Source organism: Erpetoichthys calabaricus, chromosome 1, assembly GCF_900747795.2.
Source record: "Erpetoichthys calabaricus chromosome 1, fErpCal1.3, whole genome shotgun sequence".
NCBI classification, from domain to species: domain Eukaryota; kingdom Metazoa; phylum Chordata; class Cladistia; order Polypteriformes; family Polypteridae; genus Erpetoichthys; species Erpetoichthys calabaricus.
Window position 1 is genome coordinate 335,041,628 of NC_041394.2, and position 17,039 is coordinate 335,058,666.

Consider the following 17,039-nt stretch of genomic DNA (forward strand, 5'->3'; position numbering starts at 1 on the left):
ACACATCACAACACTTCTAATGTTCAAATGTGTAAACGTGTATGACACTGCAAAAGGATTTCCTTCAAATTTAGACAGACAAGCACTAACATTCACAAACAATACACTTTCAATCCAGTCTTAAATCTTCCTGCATTTTTCAATCATCTGTGGCACATTTTAAAGTGAAAGTTGTTTATAGATACAGTGAAGAATATAATCTGTTAACATCTATTATTCTGTTTACTGTTTCATGTCTTAATTCTCTGATTTTTTTTTCTATCCTTTATTTACAAATAAATTAAAAGCAGTTGAGCACAGATGATAAAAGGAAGAGAAAAGGAATTTTTCTGGCAAAACTCTAAACTTAATTCTCGACACAAAGTCCAATTAAGCTTAATGTTTTAATGCAGAAGAACTGGTTCACAAAAATAGAAGACAAACACAAAAAATGTTTGGCAGGGAAAAAATAGAAACTGCCAGCTTAGGGAATAAAGGACACCTTTGCAGTCAAAAGCATTGTTGTTCATTAGAGAGAGAAGAGGTCTCCAGATAAGAGGACACATTTTGCAATATGAAACCAGTGGCTTGCATTTGTGTCCAGCAGCAACAAGACAGGAACTGCAACCATACATTCTTGAAAGAGACAAAATGCAAATATCTATGCTGATAAATTACCAATAAACATATTGTTATTTGAAAGAGCATATTTTATGATCTTTGATTTTTTTTTTGTTTTACTTTAGATGTTAATGTTTAAAAACATGAGCCGAACTGAATATGAGTACTCCTGTTTACTGTGTATTAAAATGACCAGTAATGACCAATATTCACAGAATCTCAAATGTAGCTTTGCAAGTAGACACGTGGAGTGGTAGAAATTGTGGCATCAGGAACGTCTTAACTTTGATGGTGGAAGTGAACATCTGTTATACCTGTAAAAAAGAGAATGAGAAATAAAAAAATTTGGGGCTAAGACAAAAGGACAAATGGAATGTTAAATTGTTATTTCCAGATTTTCTGCTGAGCCGACAGTTACGTTTCTAAATAATTGGATGTGGTTTTAAATACCAAGAGACTGTTAGCATTTGCATGATTTCTCTTTAACTCTAATGCCCCCAAAAACATTAATGCTCACTTAAATTGATATAATAAAGAGCATGTTATTGGACTGGGAAAAATGTGTGTGGTGTAACTAACTGGGTCTCAGTAATGAATAGGTCATTAGGAAATGGTACATCATATTATTAGTGGTAACAAATCAGATGAGCCCTTTAGAATCAATTACCTTGTGGTTTCTTGTGGTAACTGTAGCATACAGCACACTGCAACCATCTGCATGAGGACGACCTACGGAGATATATGAGATTATTAGAACAACAAATTATAAACTGAGCAAAAAGGAATAACTAATCACATTTTTCAAGCTTTATCTCTATTTGTTTTTGCAAATGTCTGTTTTTTTGAGAATTTCTGCCTCTTTTTAATCCAGTAGGGTATTTAAAAATTTGTACTCAAAGTAAAAGACATTTATTAAAATTAGTAGGGTAATGGAAATTAAAGTTTTTGGGTTTATTTTCTGTAGTCTGTGGAGTTTTCTTTTATATTCTAATACTTCCCTTACTAAAATACACCTTGCATTGCTGTGACAAGCCAGGTAATGTCACTGTAAAGGTCATTATGCTGTATGCCTGCTGCTTTTAAACAATCTTTATCATTTATACATTTGGAGGTAAACAAACACATTTCTCAGTGGAAAGCATGGAATGGAAAAATGGCTAGAAGGCTGAATACTTATAAAGTACCGATTCTAACGTGGTTTTTAGGAGTAATATTGGAATAGAAAATATTCAGTATTAGAACAAATTCAAGAAAGTCAGCTGTTTATGGGTTACATACAGTAAAAGTGATGCATTTAAAGTGCAACTCCACCTGTGCATATTTGTGTGTGTCATGGAATGGATTTAAAAAAACAGAATATCTCTAAGCCATGACACCCCTGGCAGTACGAAAAAGCACCAGTCAAGGGCCAGCATAGCATTGTTGAAATGACATACAAAATTAATCAATTCATTCATTTCCACTGCTTGTCCAAAGCCAGGCTGCGGTGGCAACAGTCTTACCAGTGAGGCCCAAACATCCTTTTCTACAGCCACAATAGCCAACTCATACTGTGGGATCCCAAGGCATTACCAGGCCATTTGGGAGATATAATCCTCCCTGTGAACCCTGGCTCTTCCCTGGGTTCTCCTCCCAGCTGGTCATGCCTTTACAGGCAGCCGCACAGGAGGCATCTATATCAGATTCCCAAACCACCTTAATTGTCTCTTCTCGATGCGGAGGGTCAGTGGCTTTACTCTGAGCCTCTCCTGTATGTAGGTGCTGTCTCTTGCCCTGTCTCTAGAGGACAGCTGAGCCACTCTGAATAGAAAACTCATTTTGGCTACTTGTACCTGCAGTCTCATTCTTTGTGGTAATTACCCAAAGCTCATGACCATAGGTGAGGGTAGGGGCATAGATCGACTGGTAAATTGAGAGCTTTGAATTCTCATTTAGTTCATTCTTCCCCAATACAGATAGTATAGGGACCGTTTAACTACTCTTGCCACCCCAATTTGTCTGTTGATCTCACCATCCCTTTTCCACTGACTAATGTATAAGACCCTGAGGTATTTAAACTCTTCCACTTGAAGCAGTAAATCACCTCCCACTCTCTATTGAGGACCATGACCTCAGATTTAGAGGTGCTGATTCTCATCCTTGCTGCTTCACAATTGGTTACTAACCATCATAATGTGTTCTGGAGTTTGCAGCCCGATGAAGTCAACAGGACCACATCATGTGCAAAAAGCAGTAATGTGATTCTAAGGTCACCAAACTGGATCCCCTCTTCTCCCCAACATCACCTTGACATCCTGTCCATGAAAACCATGAACAGGAATGGACACAAAGCACCCCCACCCACTGGAAGCAATGCTAATGTTTTTCCAAGTATGCGGACACAGCTCTCACTGTGATTAGAGAGGAACCTAATAGCCCTTATTAGGCCCTCAGAACTCTATACTCTCACAGCACCTCCCACAGCATCCCTCAAGGAACACAATCATACACCTTCTCTAAGTCTATAAAACACATGTAGACTGACTGGGCGTTCATACTCCCATGCCCCCTCCAGAATCCTCATAAGGGTAAAGAACTGGTCCACTGTTCCACGGCTTGTACAGAATCCACATTGCTCCTCCTGGATCTGAGGTTCCATGTCTGGGTGAGTTTCCTTTCTAGTACCCTGGCATAAGCTTTCTCAGGGAGGATGAGGAGTGTGATCCTCTGATAGTTGGAGCAAACTATCCTGTCCTCCTTGACATACAACACATTTATTTAAATGTATACTTTTCCTTGAAGGTTTACTGTAGAAACTCTGATGTTCTTCTTCACAATGCATTTTCACTGCCCAAATATTACCAATCTATGTGCCCCTCTTTGAATACTTTCATTATGATTTACACACTTGCTACTCTTCATATGTATGTGGTGATGCTGAGCAGGTAGAACTTTTCTAACAAATTTTATTTTCAAAGGATAATTCATGTAAAGTTTTATTCCTAGACAGTAACTACAGGAAAACAGAAGGAGTATTATTAGAATTATTTTTAAAGCCACCACTATTTTACAACAATCATCCATTGACCTGTCCATTTTTGAACCCTCTTAATCCAATTCTTGGTTTCAAGGGTCAAGGCATTGCCAGTCCATCAAAAAGCATACTCTAGCACAGTGTTTCTTAACTCTTTTTGATGTCACTCCATAATTGTTAACATGTCCATGTGTTCATGTGTCCACGACCCACAGGGGGAACCATGAATTTAGTGCAAACAATCGGGTCCCTCACTATGAATTCAGCACAGACAAAATGGGTCACACTCTGTGAAATTAATGCAAACAAAATGGGTCTCTCTCCATGAATTTAGCATGGTCATTGGGGAGATCTCACATGGTCATCAGAATGTTACATGAATCAAACATGATCATAAATGCTTTTTCTCCTTGGTGAATCAAACACAATCGTCAGAGTGGGGGTTGCGGAAGTCGTCCAGGATCGACCTCAATCCACCTGCTTCTGCTGTGAATTGAACACAATCATTAGAGCAGTGTCTTTTCATCCGGGCTGTACAATATAAATGGCAACAGCATGGATTTTGCTGGTTTCAAAACTATTTTTAAAATTTATTTAATTTAATTTTATTTTTTTAACTGAGACAAAACTCTAAGTTTCTCTGCAGGTTCAGGGCAATACATTATACCTTCATAAGGAGGATTGCTGCTCTGTTTCTTAATTAGTACAACTCTAAAATGAGGATGACATACAATACTGGTTTCATTCATATCAACTATATTGGTTTGGATACGTATATTATTAGTTTGTGTTTGAACTACATTGGTTTGTATATTGTCGCAGGTGGCCGGGTGTGGTCCACAGCCGCCTGCCTATTTAAGGAGCCGCCTCCCTGCAATCAAGGCTGGAGTCGGGTGAGGAGGTGGACGAGGTCAGAGGAAGCGGCAAGGAGAGGCCCTGAGTGTTGTGTGAAGAGGAAGAGGAGGCTTAATGAAGAAGCCGGGATTGTAAGAGACTGTTGGGGTTTGTTGGTGGCGGTGCACTTAGTGACTTGTAAATAGTATTAATTGTAAATAAATGTGTGATGATGGCTTTAAATGTGTCTGCCTGCCTGTGTCCAGGACGCACCCTTTCACAATATATATACTACTGGTTTGTATACAAACATTTTTTGATTTGCACTTGTACAAACATAATATTTGTCTTTGGTTTATGAGTGAACTGGATCGGTTTGCACTCATATGCTTTTAGATCAATTTGTATATGAACTATTTTTGCTTGTTTTCAAATACTACTGGACTGTTTACATAGCAGTGGTTTTGTGTATGCACTATATTGGTTTCAGGCATGGCCTACACTGATTTCATGTGCTTAATATACAATTTCTGTATATGAACACTATTTGTTTTATGTATTGTCAGAAGAATGAGTCAGAGACATCAGAAAGGTTTGGGGCAGCCACCCGTATATTATGCTCGGCTGAAAATTGCTCTTTTAAATATACGATGTGTATAGTTCGGAGTCCAAAACAGAACTGCCTGTGTTAAGGCAAGATGGCAGTTTTAAAGGCCTGGGAAGGAAATGACGCCATCGTTGCAGGAACTGGGAGTGGCGTCCTTGTGTCCGGAAGTGACATCATCCTTGGGGCTGGCAAGAGGCGGGATTTCCCGGGAAAGGTCTGCAAGGGACTGCGAGAGATAGTCAGTCCACTATGCCGCCCCCTGGCCTGGCGTAGAATTACAAGTGTTTAGGCCCTTCAGCTGTTTCCCATGCGCACGTGTGTGACAGTATGTACTAGATGTGTGAGTCTTGTACTGGTTTCATGTGTGCACTATGCTTGTTTCATAAATGTTGCTTTCATGTTTGCACTATATCAGTTTCATGTACGATACTGGTTTTACATACATACCCTTTGTAGCTTTTTGTGTGAACTTGATCGGTTGCATGTGGGTAATATATTGGTTTTCATGTATGAACTATATTGGTTTTATGTATGTGCTAGATTTATTACATGTGAGTCTTGCACAGGTTTTATGTGTGTACTCTGCCAGTTCCGCAACCGTAACATGCTGGTTTTATGTGTGTGCACATATATTTATATATTTTATGTGTGTGTATTATATATAAACCATATGAAACCATTCCGAAACATGCATGAAACCAATAGTGCATACACAAAACCACTGCTGTGTAAGCAGACCAATAGTATATGAACACAAGCCAATATAGTTCTTCTGCAAACTGACAGCATACAACCGTAAACTGATGCAATTTACTTATAAACCACTAACAAACTCATCTGAAGCAGTGATATATTACAGCAAATAAATATAGTTTGTATGCAAACCATTAGTATACACATACAAACCGATACAGTTCATTAACAAGCATATAATATATGGACATAAACCAATATACAGTGGTGTGAAAAACTATTTGCCCCCTTCCTGATTTCTTATTCTTTTGCATGTTTGTCACACAAAATGTTTCTGATCATCAAACACATTTAACCATTAGTCAAATATAACACAAGTAAACACAAAATGCAGTTTGTAAATGGTGGTTTTTATTATTTAGGGAGAAAAAAAAATCCAAACCTACATGGCCCTGTGTGAAAAAGTAATTGACCCCTGAACCTAATAACTGGTTGGGCCACCCTTAGCAGCAATAACTGCAATCAAGCGTTTGCGATAACTTGCAATAAGTCTTTTACAGCGCTCTGGAGGAATTTTGGCCCACTCATCTTTGCAAAATTGTTGTAATTCAGCTTTATTTGAGGGTTTTCTAGCATGAACCGCCTTTTTAAGGTCATGCCATAGCATTTCAGTTGGATTCAGGTCAGGACTTTGACTAGGCCACTCCAAAGTCTTCATTTTGTTTTTCTTCAGCCATTCAGAGGTGGATTTGCTGGTATGTTTTGGGTCATTGTCCTGTTGCAGCACCCAAGATCGCTTCAGCTTGAGTTGACGAACAGATGGCCGGACATTCTCCTTCAGGATTTTTTGGTAGACAGTAGAATTCATGGTTCCATCTATCACAGCAAGCCTTCCAGGTCCTGAAGCAGCAAAACAACCCCAGACCATCACACTACCACCACCATATTTTACTGTTGGCATTTTTCTGAAATGCTGTGTTCCTTTTACGCCAGATGTAACGGGACATTTGCCTTCCAAAAAGTTCAACTTTTGACTCATCAGTCCACAAGGTATTTTCCCAAAAGTCTTGGCAATCATTGAGATGTTTCTTAGCAAAATTGAGACGAGCCCTAATGTTCTTTTTGCTTAACAGTGGTTTGCGTCTTGGAAATCTGCCATGCAGGCCGTTTTTGCCCAGTCTCTTTCTTATGGTGGAGTCGTGAACACTGACCTTAATTGAGGCAAGTGAGGCCTGCAGTTCTTTAGACGTTGTCCTGGGGTCTTTTGTGACCTCTCGGATGAGTCATCTCTGCGCTCTTGGGGTAATTTTGGTCGGCCAGCCACTCCTGAGAAGGTTCACCACTGTTCCATGTTTTTGCCATTTGTGGATAATGGCTCTCACTGTGGTTCGCTGGAGTCCCAAAGCTTTAGAAATGGCTTTATAACCTTTACCAGACTGATAGATCTCAATTACTTCTGTTCTCATTTGTTCCTGAATTTCTTTGGATCTTGGCATGATGTCTAGCTTTTGAGGTGCTTTTGGTCTACTTCTGTGTCAGGCAGCTCCTATTTAAGTGATTTCTTGATTGAAACAGGTGTGGCAGTAATCAGGCCTGGGGGTGGCTACGGAAATTGAACTCAGGTGTGATACACCACAGTTAGGTTATTTTTTAACATGGGGGCAATTACTTTTTCACACAGGGCCATGTAGGTTTGGATTTTTTTTCTCCCTAAATAATTAAAACCATCTTTGAAAAACTGCATTTTGTGTTTACTTGTGTTATATTTGACTAATGGTTAAATGTGTTTGATGATCAGAAACATTTTGTGTGACAAACATGCAAAAGAATAAGAAATCAGGACGGGGGCAAATAGTTTTTCACACCACTGTAGTTCATATGAATAAAACCTGTATTGTACGCACCCAAACCAATAAAGTATGCATGCAAACCAGTAGCAAATATTCATAAACCATTAGTGTGAACAAGTACCCCAATAGATTCACACACACAAAGTATACAATTTATGGCCTGTTTGGCCCCTCATAGTATGTCACACCTAATTTCTCTAGCGGGAGACCTGCACAAACAGCATTAGCACTTTATTTCTGAGATACTTATGATGTGATCACAGCTCAGCTTAAGTCACTTTCTGTCAGCCTGGACAAAAATGGAGAAGGAGTAAGAGGCTTGTTTAGGAGGGTAAGCATTTTATTGTGATTTGTGGTGTGTAAGTGAACCAGCCACTTCACAGTGTAGTTAGGGAACTGTTAAGTTGTAAATAAATGCTGAGACATACATTTTTATTAGGTTTTTTTTTTATGTGCCATAGCTTTAATTATGCCTTGTCACACACGTGTGTTTAGGAGACAGCCAAAGGGCTTAAATACAGGTAATTCCATGCCAGGCCAGGGGGGTGGCGGAGTGTACAAATTTTCCCTCTCAATCTGTTGCAGACCATTCTAGGGAAATCCCGCCCAGGCTCTGGGGCAGCCAATGATGTTTCGGGGCTGATGACATCACTTCCTTAGCTGGCCTTTAAAAGCCGCCATACTGTCTGAAGAAGTCAGTTCTGTTTTGGACTCGGTTGAATAAACATGTCTACCATTTTTGACCTATTTAGCAGCCGTAATCGATTAAATGGGTGGCTGCCCCAAACCTTCTTGATGTCTCATGGTCTTTTATTTTCAATTAGCTAAACTACAATTCTTTTGCAACTCTACCAGCATATATCTTCCGAGTCTCCGAATAACTAGCCAAGTACATTTTCTTTGTTACTTTTGGGTTAAGGGATGTCAGGTCTGGGCTGCCTCTCGGAGTTCTAGACAGAGAACTGCCTCGGTAAGTCACTCTAAACAGATTAGAAAATGTGCACACTATACTCTTCCTAAATAAATGGACAGAAGGCTTTAAATAAAATATTACTGGTTGTTGACACCCCATTTTCAAATTGTCTTTCTGCCTGGCTCTACCTCTAGTTATGGTTTGGTTATTAGAAATGTCAGTATTCAATGCACATAAAAATTTAAACTGTGTGTCCATAAATCACATGGCCCCCTGTTTGCTGCCTTTGTTTCTTGTTTATCTTAATGAAGCAGGCATAAAAACAAATTCCAGGAATTAAACTCTATATTGGCAGCATTCGCCTATTGCTGCCAGGAACTGGGCATGGCTATCAGTGTTTAGAAAGTCAATTGCCAAGATGGTAAAAAATGATTTGATAATACAAAAATTATTTAATTTGCACAGTAAAATGCAAGGTGTCTCCTGTAAAGAACAAACTATGTCATGAGTCTTTGTTTTTGACTTCAGTTTTCCACTTGGTGGCAGGGGCATTGCCTACAGAGAACAATTTGTATTTAAATACAGAAACTAATGCAAAGACAGGGAAAAATCAAGGCACTAATAGAAAACTGAAGAAGCTGACAGGACAAAGTGGATGCCACAACTTTGTTTTTCATAGGCAAACAAAACATAATCTGCTGAGAAACAAACTTGGAATAGATGCAGGTACAGGGCCGGAAGCAGCAGAAAGCCAGCTGCCTCTGCACCTATTTTAGATTGGCTGCTTGTTTGGGTTATTCAGCTGAGCTATCTTTTTGCTACTGTACAAAAACATTTATTTGTTTAGCACATTTTCATAGTGCTCTAAAAATAATTATGGGCGCCATCTACTGGAAAGCAAAAATGATCTCTTATGGTTACAAAAACTAGTGGCCGACCTAAAAGCATACACCATGGTCACATGGCCAGGAAGGACAGGATACCAAAAAGTTCAGCCACCATGAATTCTGGGGAAAATAAACCTCTAGTGATTCCAAGGCCCAAACACCACCCAGTACCCCCAGGCCCTGGACAATACTTAAATGTGAAAGTGTTATAACACTTAATCTGTATATATTTGATCATGCTTTTTGAATAGCATCCAGTAACTAGCCTTGTTTTATAATGACGTGAGATATTTTTTTCAAAATTGCATATTGGAATGTCCTATAATTACATAGGATGTCCTGAAAGAGACAGGGAACAAGTGTGTCCTGCTGGGATAAGTGGTATATTGTGAGACATGACCCCTGGTCACGGAACACCTGTGGAAGGTGCAGCAGATGCAGTTGTGGGAGTACAACTGAGATCCCCAGCTTTGTGAATCCTGCCCAGGGGGACAAGTTCATAGTGTTAGTCCCCACGTCACAGTTCAAGCTACTGGCACATTGGTAGGGACCTTACGAGATCCGTCAGTGAAAGAGGCTAGTGGACTACATGGTCTACTAATTCAATCGGTGTCCACGATAAAGTGTGTATCATGTGAATCTTCTCAAGATGTTGAGAGACCCTGACCTAGGTAAACACTTCCTGAAAAGTTGTTAAAAAAAGAATGTCAGGCAAATGAAACCCAGCAACAAAGGCTACTCACATGTATTCTTAATGGGTAGGTTCACCAGCTCAGAGTATGTAACTTTCGATTCCTCTAAAAAAAGAAAAAAAATGAACAGGGTTTTGTTTTATTGTGAACTCCTATCAATATTAAGATTGCACATAATGGTACTCAAATTACATTTTAATCTTTATTCAAATGATTACAGAATCTGGCTAACGTCAAACTATCAAGATCAATACCTCATAATGCTAAACAAAGTCTGTGCCATATTGTTCTCAACATTACTTTCTGGAAAATGATGCAGTACTATAAAAAGCCATAATATTAATTTTAAAAAAGAGTTGTTAACCCAATGTGATAAGTACTATGTATGATTGCAAGACACTTAATACAACTATCACACTGTGTTTGCTAATCTAATATTGCTGTGTATTGTGTTTATTTTCTGTATTGTTTGTTAGTAAGAACAATGAGTTTCCTTGTATGTATTTACTATTTTGTTGTGTTGTTATAAGGAGTACAAACAAACAAGAATTCCAAAGTGCTGGTTCCAAACAGTGCAGAAAAGTTGAACCTGAGAAATATTTTGAATATTCTGTTATGATCTCTTTTATGCATTTGTGTCACATACAGTACAAATGTTAATTCTGTTACTTTTAGTTTTTTTAGGTTATTATTTTTTGATCTCCCATCCCACTTGTATGTTTTAAAAGACAAGTGAAGAAGGTTGATGTCAGAAAAAGCATCAATAATCTGCAAAATGGCTGTTAAATTGGTAAAGAGAGACACCACTTACCTTCTTGTTCGGCTCTACTGATGGTAGAATTATTCCCATCAATATCTTCTTTTTTGGATGTAATCATAGATCTTCCATGACTTGTTTTCCTTAAATGAGAAAGAAAGAAAGAAAGAAAGAAAGAAAGAAAGAAAGAAAGAAAGAAAGAAAGAAAGAAAGAAAGACTATAACAAGAAGATGACTAGACTGTTTTAACTTTATTTTCTATAAACTGATCCCCAGAAGTTATTGTCATACAATGGTATATTATTCATAATCTGCTTAATTCAAGTTAGGAATGGGCAGTATGGTCTAAAATCCAAATCACAGTTGTCACACATGTGCATTGGAGGACTTCCTCACTTGCTCAGGCTGAGGTATGTAATAACCTACCAGGGCAAGAGGGGGTGCTGCCACTAACACTGTCTTCTTATTTTTCTCTTACAGCACCAAGAACCCGCCCAATGAGGGCAAGTAGCTCTACCCCTTCCGGTCCCACCCACATAAAAAGTTTTTCATTTCTGTCCCCAGCAAGCCACAGGATGCAGCGTAAAAACCAGACCCCCTTAAAAGCTTCTATCAAACTCCTGTTCCGCTAAGGGATACTTATGTTACTTTTCTTCAGATTTTTTTTTTCTCTCATCCTTGGACGAATAAAAGGGATGACCCAGTTGGTGTCCCAAAAGTGATCTGTTTTCAAAACTGTCATTGCCACACCTGACCACACAGTATACCTGAAAATTGTGACGGTTTTGCTAGATACTAGTATAATGTACTGTATTTGTATATGCTTTTCAGACTAAAAATTATATTTTGAACAAATAACAAATGTATTAGTGATTAACATAATAACACAAATGCATGTCTTATACTGTACATTGAAATGTTTATTAACACTTCGTTACTCAACAGACTCGAATGCAGGTATTCACCTTGAACCAACAAAGGACTGCTTTGTTCTCTCCCTCAACCTCTCTTTCACTCTCTGCCAAGTAAACTTTCTCATTTAAACACAGCACTAGACACAGCTTCTTTTTTTCTGCCATTCCCATTTACATTGACTCACTTATCAAGTTCAATTGTGTGACACTGCAGACAATTCAGTAAAAGGTACTGGGCACCTAAACATTGCACTAGCCTATGGCAAGTCTCTGTGTTAATATAGGATTTATTTTAAAATTATTTAGTGTTTTATTTTATTTTTTCTTCCTACACTAAACTGTTAAAATAACAATTATTATGTAGTCTGGGTATGTTTTCTGGTCATTTTTTGTTTCTGTTTCTATTCCTTGTAAATTTTACTAAATTGGGTAAGTCAAAATCCAGTGCCTCTTTTTAACTAAATATTTGGAAGCAGACTTTGTTTCAGTCTGGAGCTGAAAATAATATGCCAATCATGCAAGATAAGAGTTGTGCCTCATAAAATGTTGCTGTTTTCAAGATTTTTTTTTTCAATTTTAATTACTTTAATTTAAGGAACACATTTTGGACAGATCACCAGTAAATTGCAGAGCATGCACATTCAAAAATGGACACTTCCACTCTCAGTCTAGATACATTTAGAATTACCAGCTTACCTACCATTTTTGGAATGTGGAAGGAAAACTGAGTTTAAAAACCAAGAAAAATACACAGACACACGAATGATGCTGTAAGCCTCATACAGCCAATGGCGTGGTAGAAAATTCCCCTAACCACTGCCATTTAATCTGTGTTTATTTATTATTAATTAACTGCTTAAATTAATTTAACAATCTTTGTAGCTGGTTCAATATTCACCTGCAGTTACTTGGGATAACTAATATGAACAAAATCAAATTGCTACTGTCACAGATGATTGCAATCATTACCTGGCCGGGATGCCTGGAGGGACTGGAAAGGGACATTAACAGCTTCCGGGGCACAAGGGGGCAGCCGCCCTGGATAAAAAGAGGACCATGGGAAAGGGACAAAGAGGATTTGACCTATTGGGAACCGTGGCCACCGCCAGGGGGCGCTTTAAGTCTCAGGAGACCTGGATGTGATTACTTCTGCCACACTTGGCAAGATGGCGGAGGGATCGGCCAGGGACGCCTGGAGTGCTTCCGGTTCAAAGGGCAGCACTTCCGCCACACCAGGAAGTGCTGCCGGATGGACATCATCAGCCACCTGGAGCACATCTGGGCAGGAATAAAAGGGGCCGCCTCCTTACAGTCAGTGAGCCAGAGTCGGGAGTGGGACAAGGACAAGGACAAGGACAAGGACAAGGACAAGGACAAGGACAAGGACAAGGACGAAGCTCCCAGGAGGAGAGGAAAGGCGGCCAAGGACTGAGAAAGACTTGATTTTGGGGTGATTATTGCTTTGTGCATTGTGTGCTGTGTGGAACTGTGTTTATTTAATGTTTGGCTTTTATAAAGATGTGGTCTCCAACTGGTGGTGTCCGGGAAAGTCTCACACTACTTAAATCTTAACATATTTTCTGTATGTCCCTCTTAAAAATCCAATAACTGTGTTACAAGAAAGTAGTCAGATTTGGGGCACAGATATTATAATATTTTATTATTAAGTGAAAAAGCCTTCTGGATTCAGAAATTAGATTCTGTGATGAAAGAATGTATAATGTACTTAATAGCATATCTTGTTTATCTTGTTTTGAGCATCTAGGATGTGGAAAAGTACAATTCTTCTTCTCTCTCTTTTCTTCATCTCCACACCTCCCAGGCTAGTTTTGTCTGTTCTCCACACCCAACTCCAACTCACCTGGATGTGAGGTCAAGCATCTCCTTTCATCTTGGACCCAGGAGTACTTCCTGTGCTAGGGCATAGCCCAATGGAAGCACTTCCAGGTCAATTGGAAGTCCCATAAAGTAGGCAGTGCAACTCCCTGCAGCACCCTCTGACAGTACCCAGGCAGGGCTACATCACTGAACTACAGTTTCCAACATTCCCCGAGTGTATCTGAATATGTTCGGAAGCCCAGGGATGTTGCCTTCTAGCAGGAGTCAGGGTAGCATATGGCTTTGAAACGGAGCCTTCACCGATGTCTCTGTTACATTGGCCTCCTGGTTGGTTAAGGGAATGGAACCAATCCTGGCTGGCACTCTTAGTATTGGCCCTGAATTCTACTTTCACATTGTCCCAGTTAAACGTGTGTCCAGTAGAACTTGTAATTGTGTAAACTCTGCATACGTGACATTAATGACACATTCGTCATATTGAAAAGTAACCAGCTGAATGAATTCTACAACCACTCAGTATTCCCCGCAATTCAATTCACGATGGAAAAAGAAATAAGCGGACGCATCAATTTTCTTGACATTTCTATTGAAAGAGGTAACCAAGCTGGTTTAATTTGAAGTGTTTATCGTAAGGATGGTTATGCTGAAAAAATCCTACGCTCTTCCACTAACCACACTTCATCACCTAAACGGAGTTGCATTAGGACTCTGTTCAAAAGGATTAACACCCATTGTAACACAATGGACACAAAAAAGAATGAAAGACGTTATCTTTTTCATCTGTTCACATCAAACGGCTACCCAAAGACATTTATTAAACAATGCCTGTATAGAATATGTCACAGACCTCAGCAAACAGTCGACTTCAACTTTTATATATGAATTGTGTGTAATAACTGAGCCAACCACTTAAAGGGTATTGTCCAGAGGTCTGTGCAAATTGCAGCGTAATAAGAGAATGAAACAAGAACCTGCTATTAAATCTGTTTGAGTATTGGAGTGTTACCAGCATTTTGACAGATGAACAGGAGCATCTATGAGCACAACTTGTCATTATTTCCATGACCATCCAAATTTTTCATAATTATCTTACATAGATTATGCCCATTTTAGTTTCTACTTGCAACGGTTAATACCAAAATGTGGATGAGTTTTGCTTTTATACTTGTTGCAAAGCATAAGTGGCAGCATAAGTGTTTCCATTCCCTTTTGTGTGTACTTTTGTCACTACGTGCTGTAATAATCCCATCTTTCTTTACTAAACACCTTCTTATTGTTTCCTTGGCCTCCTGTGTCTATAAGTCAATGACTGCTCAAGTGCAGTATTTGCAGTCAATCTATTTATGTGTTCATTTTTAGTGACTGCTTTCTTTTATGTTCTGTTAGTTCACTAGTCTTGGGAAACAGAATAGATAATGGTAGCAAGACATATAGCAATACTTGTGTGGCTGGTTGTGGGAATGACAGCTATGACGCAACAAAGAAATTTTGGTGCACCAACTGGGTTGTCCTTTTAATTGCCAAAGGACAGTGAAAACTTTAACAGAAAGCAAAAGAAAAGAACAGCGCTCATAGGCATGCATCCTGTATGTGTGAATTCAATGAATGCAGTCATCTCTACTGGTTGCTCTGGCCAGTAATGACATCTCTATTTGGGATGTCCAGGATTTTATGGTTGCTGGACCAGAAGGGGCAGGACTAAACAGCATCACCGAGCTGCTTCTCGGCACTGTGGGGAAAAAAGGAGATGACAACATTAGTGGCAGTGCCCCCTCTCATTTCGGTGGGTTATTACATACCACACCTGGTCCTCTGGCACACATACGTGACAGCTTGGTAAAATTTTTTGCATCTGTCAACTAAATACAGTAGCTGAGTTGTTGTTTATTTACCTGCACAAGTTATGTCCTTAATGAAGTTTACATGTCTAGTGATTTATATTATACTAGCTGTGTAAGCCCATGTTGTAAAAAGCCCGGGGTCCTAGAAACTATTGAAATCATCAGAAAAAAAACTGAAATGTAGAAATGTCAGGTAATTGAAAGGAACTACTCTGGGCATCTGTGTCCTAGGAGGATTAATTTTGCCAATTTGCCTGCATCGTTTGTGCATTAGTGGCTAAGCGACTATCTTTCTTCTGAGGTTTCGTTTTGCCGATGGGCTCACCTTGCTTTTGTATTAGTGACGGGAGGAAAATTAAAATGGATACCATTTTGCCGATGTGCTTGCCACACTCCTGTAATAGCTGATAAGCGAGTGACTCTTTCTTCTGAGGTTTCGCTTTGCCCACGTGCTGGCCTCGCTTGTGTATCCTCGGTGGTGGAGCCTTTATCCCGACTCCACCTCTCACTTCTGGGCTGGACCTACAGACACACACACTTCCATGCATAGACATTTATATATAAGATGGTAAACCGGATGGCATGGACACAGGTACACGGCGATGGGACCATGAGACGTACTGCGCAGGCGCATACAGCGCACATCTCATACACCGCAAGCGAAGTCGTATCCAGCGCGCACGAAGGAGTCACGGCCCAAAAACGAAAGAGCTCAACTGATGTGGATGAGAAATGAAGCAACAATGCGCCCATAGCTAACGACTACCAACACAGCCACACAAAAAAGAGGATTCTGCGCTGCAGCCCAGATTCAAACGGAAGAGACTACGGAGGCCCCACAGGTCCACAATGAGTGAAGGCGCAGGCGTCACCACCATATTGTGAGTGGCACTACTGCGGAAGGCGGAGGCGTCACTGCCATATTGTGAGTGGCACTACTGCGGAGTGAAGTTAGGAATAATGTGCTGCTTGGGATTGTACAAACCGCTGAACGCTTTACACCGAATGCAAACACAATACAGCTCAACGATACAAACATGAGCCCACCTGGATAAGATCAATGAACGCAGGCGCTTACAACGCGCATCTGAAACTGCGGAAGCAAAGCAGGCACGGGTTCAAAACGAACGAGCTCGACTGACGGATATACAAACACGAGCCCGCCTGGATAAAATCAATGAACGCAGGCGCCTACAACGCGCGTCTGAAATGCTGCAAGCAAAGCGGGCACGGCTCCAAGACGAACGACCTCGACTAATGTATTTCAGGATACCCAACGCCGGGGGTAGGCGAGCGAAGCAAGAAGGGGGCGGAGCCCCCCTTGTTTATATATAAGATACGATTCACTAGATTTAGGTCTGCTGTCGCAGATAGTTTTGAATTGCTTGTCACATGTTCATATTTAAATGGAGTCAGTCAATTATTTGATAATTATCAAGTTAAGGGTATTTAAATTATAGTCATCTTAAACATACATAGATTTTGGCTTACATTTCCTCCAGGTACTCTGGTTTGCTTCCTACATTTCCAAAGTTTGGTTAGCAGATGATTCCAAACTGTGTGAAAGCACGACTATAGATGCATGTGAATGGACATTGC

At 39.8% G+C, this 17,039-nt stretch overlaps 1 long non-coding RNA gene across 1 annotated transcript; it reads right to left on the reverse strand.

Moving 5' to 3' along the window:
• Positions 1-557: 557 nt before the first annotated feature.
• Positions 558-10,279, reverse strand: LOC127527916 (uncharacterized). The gene is made up of 3 exons (XR_007935094.1): positions 10,141-10,279; positions 1,268-1,329; positions 558-914 (listed from the first exon to the last, which is right to left on the reverse strand). It is a non-coding gene; the product is annotated as an uncharacterized LOC127527916 (long non-coding RNA).
• Between the last annotated feature and the right edge of the window lie 6,760 nt (positions 10,280-17,039).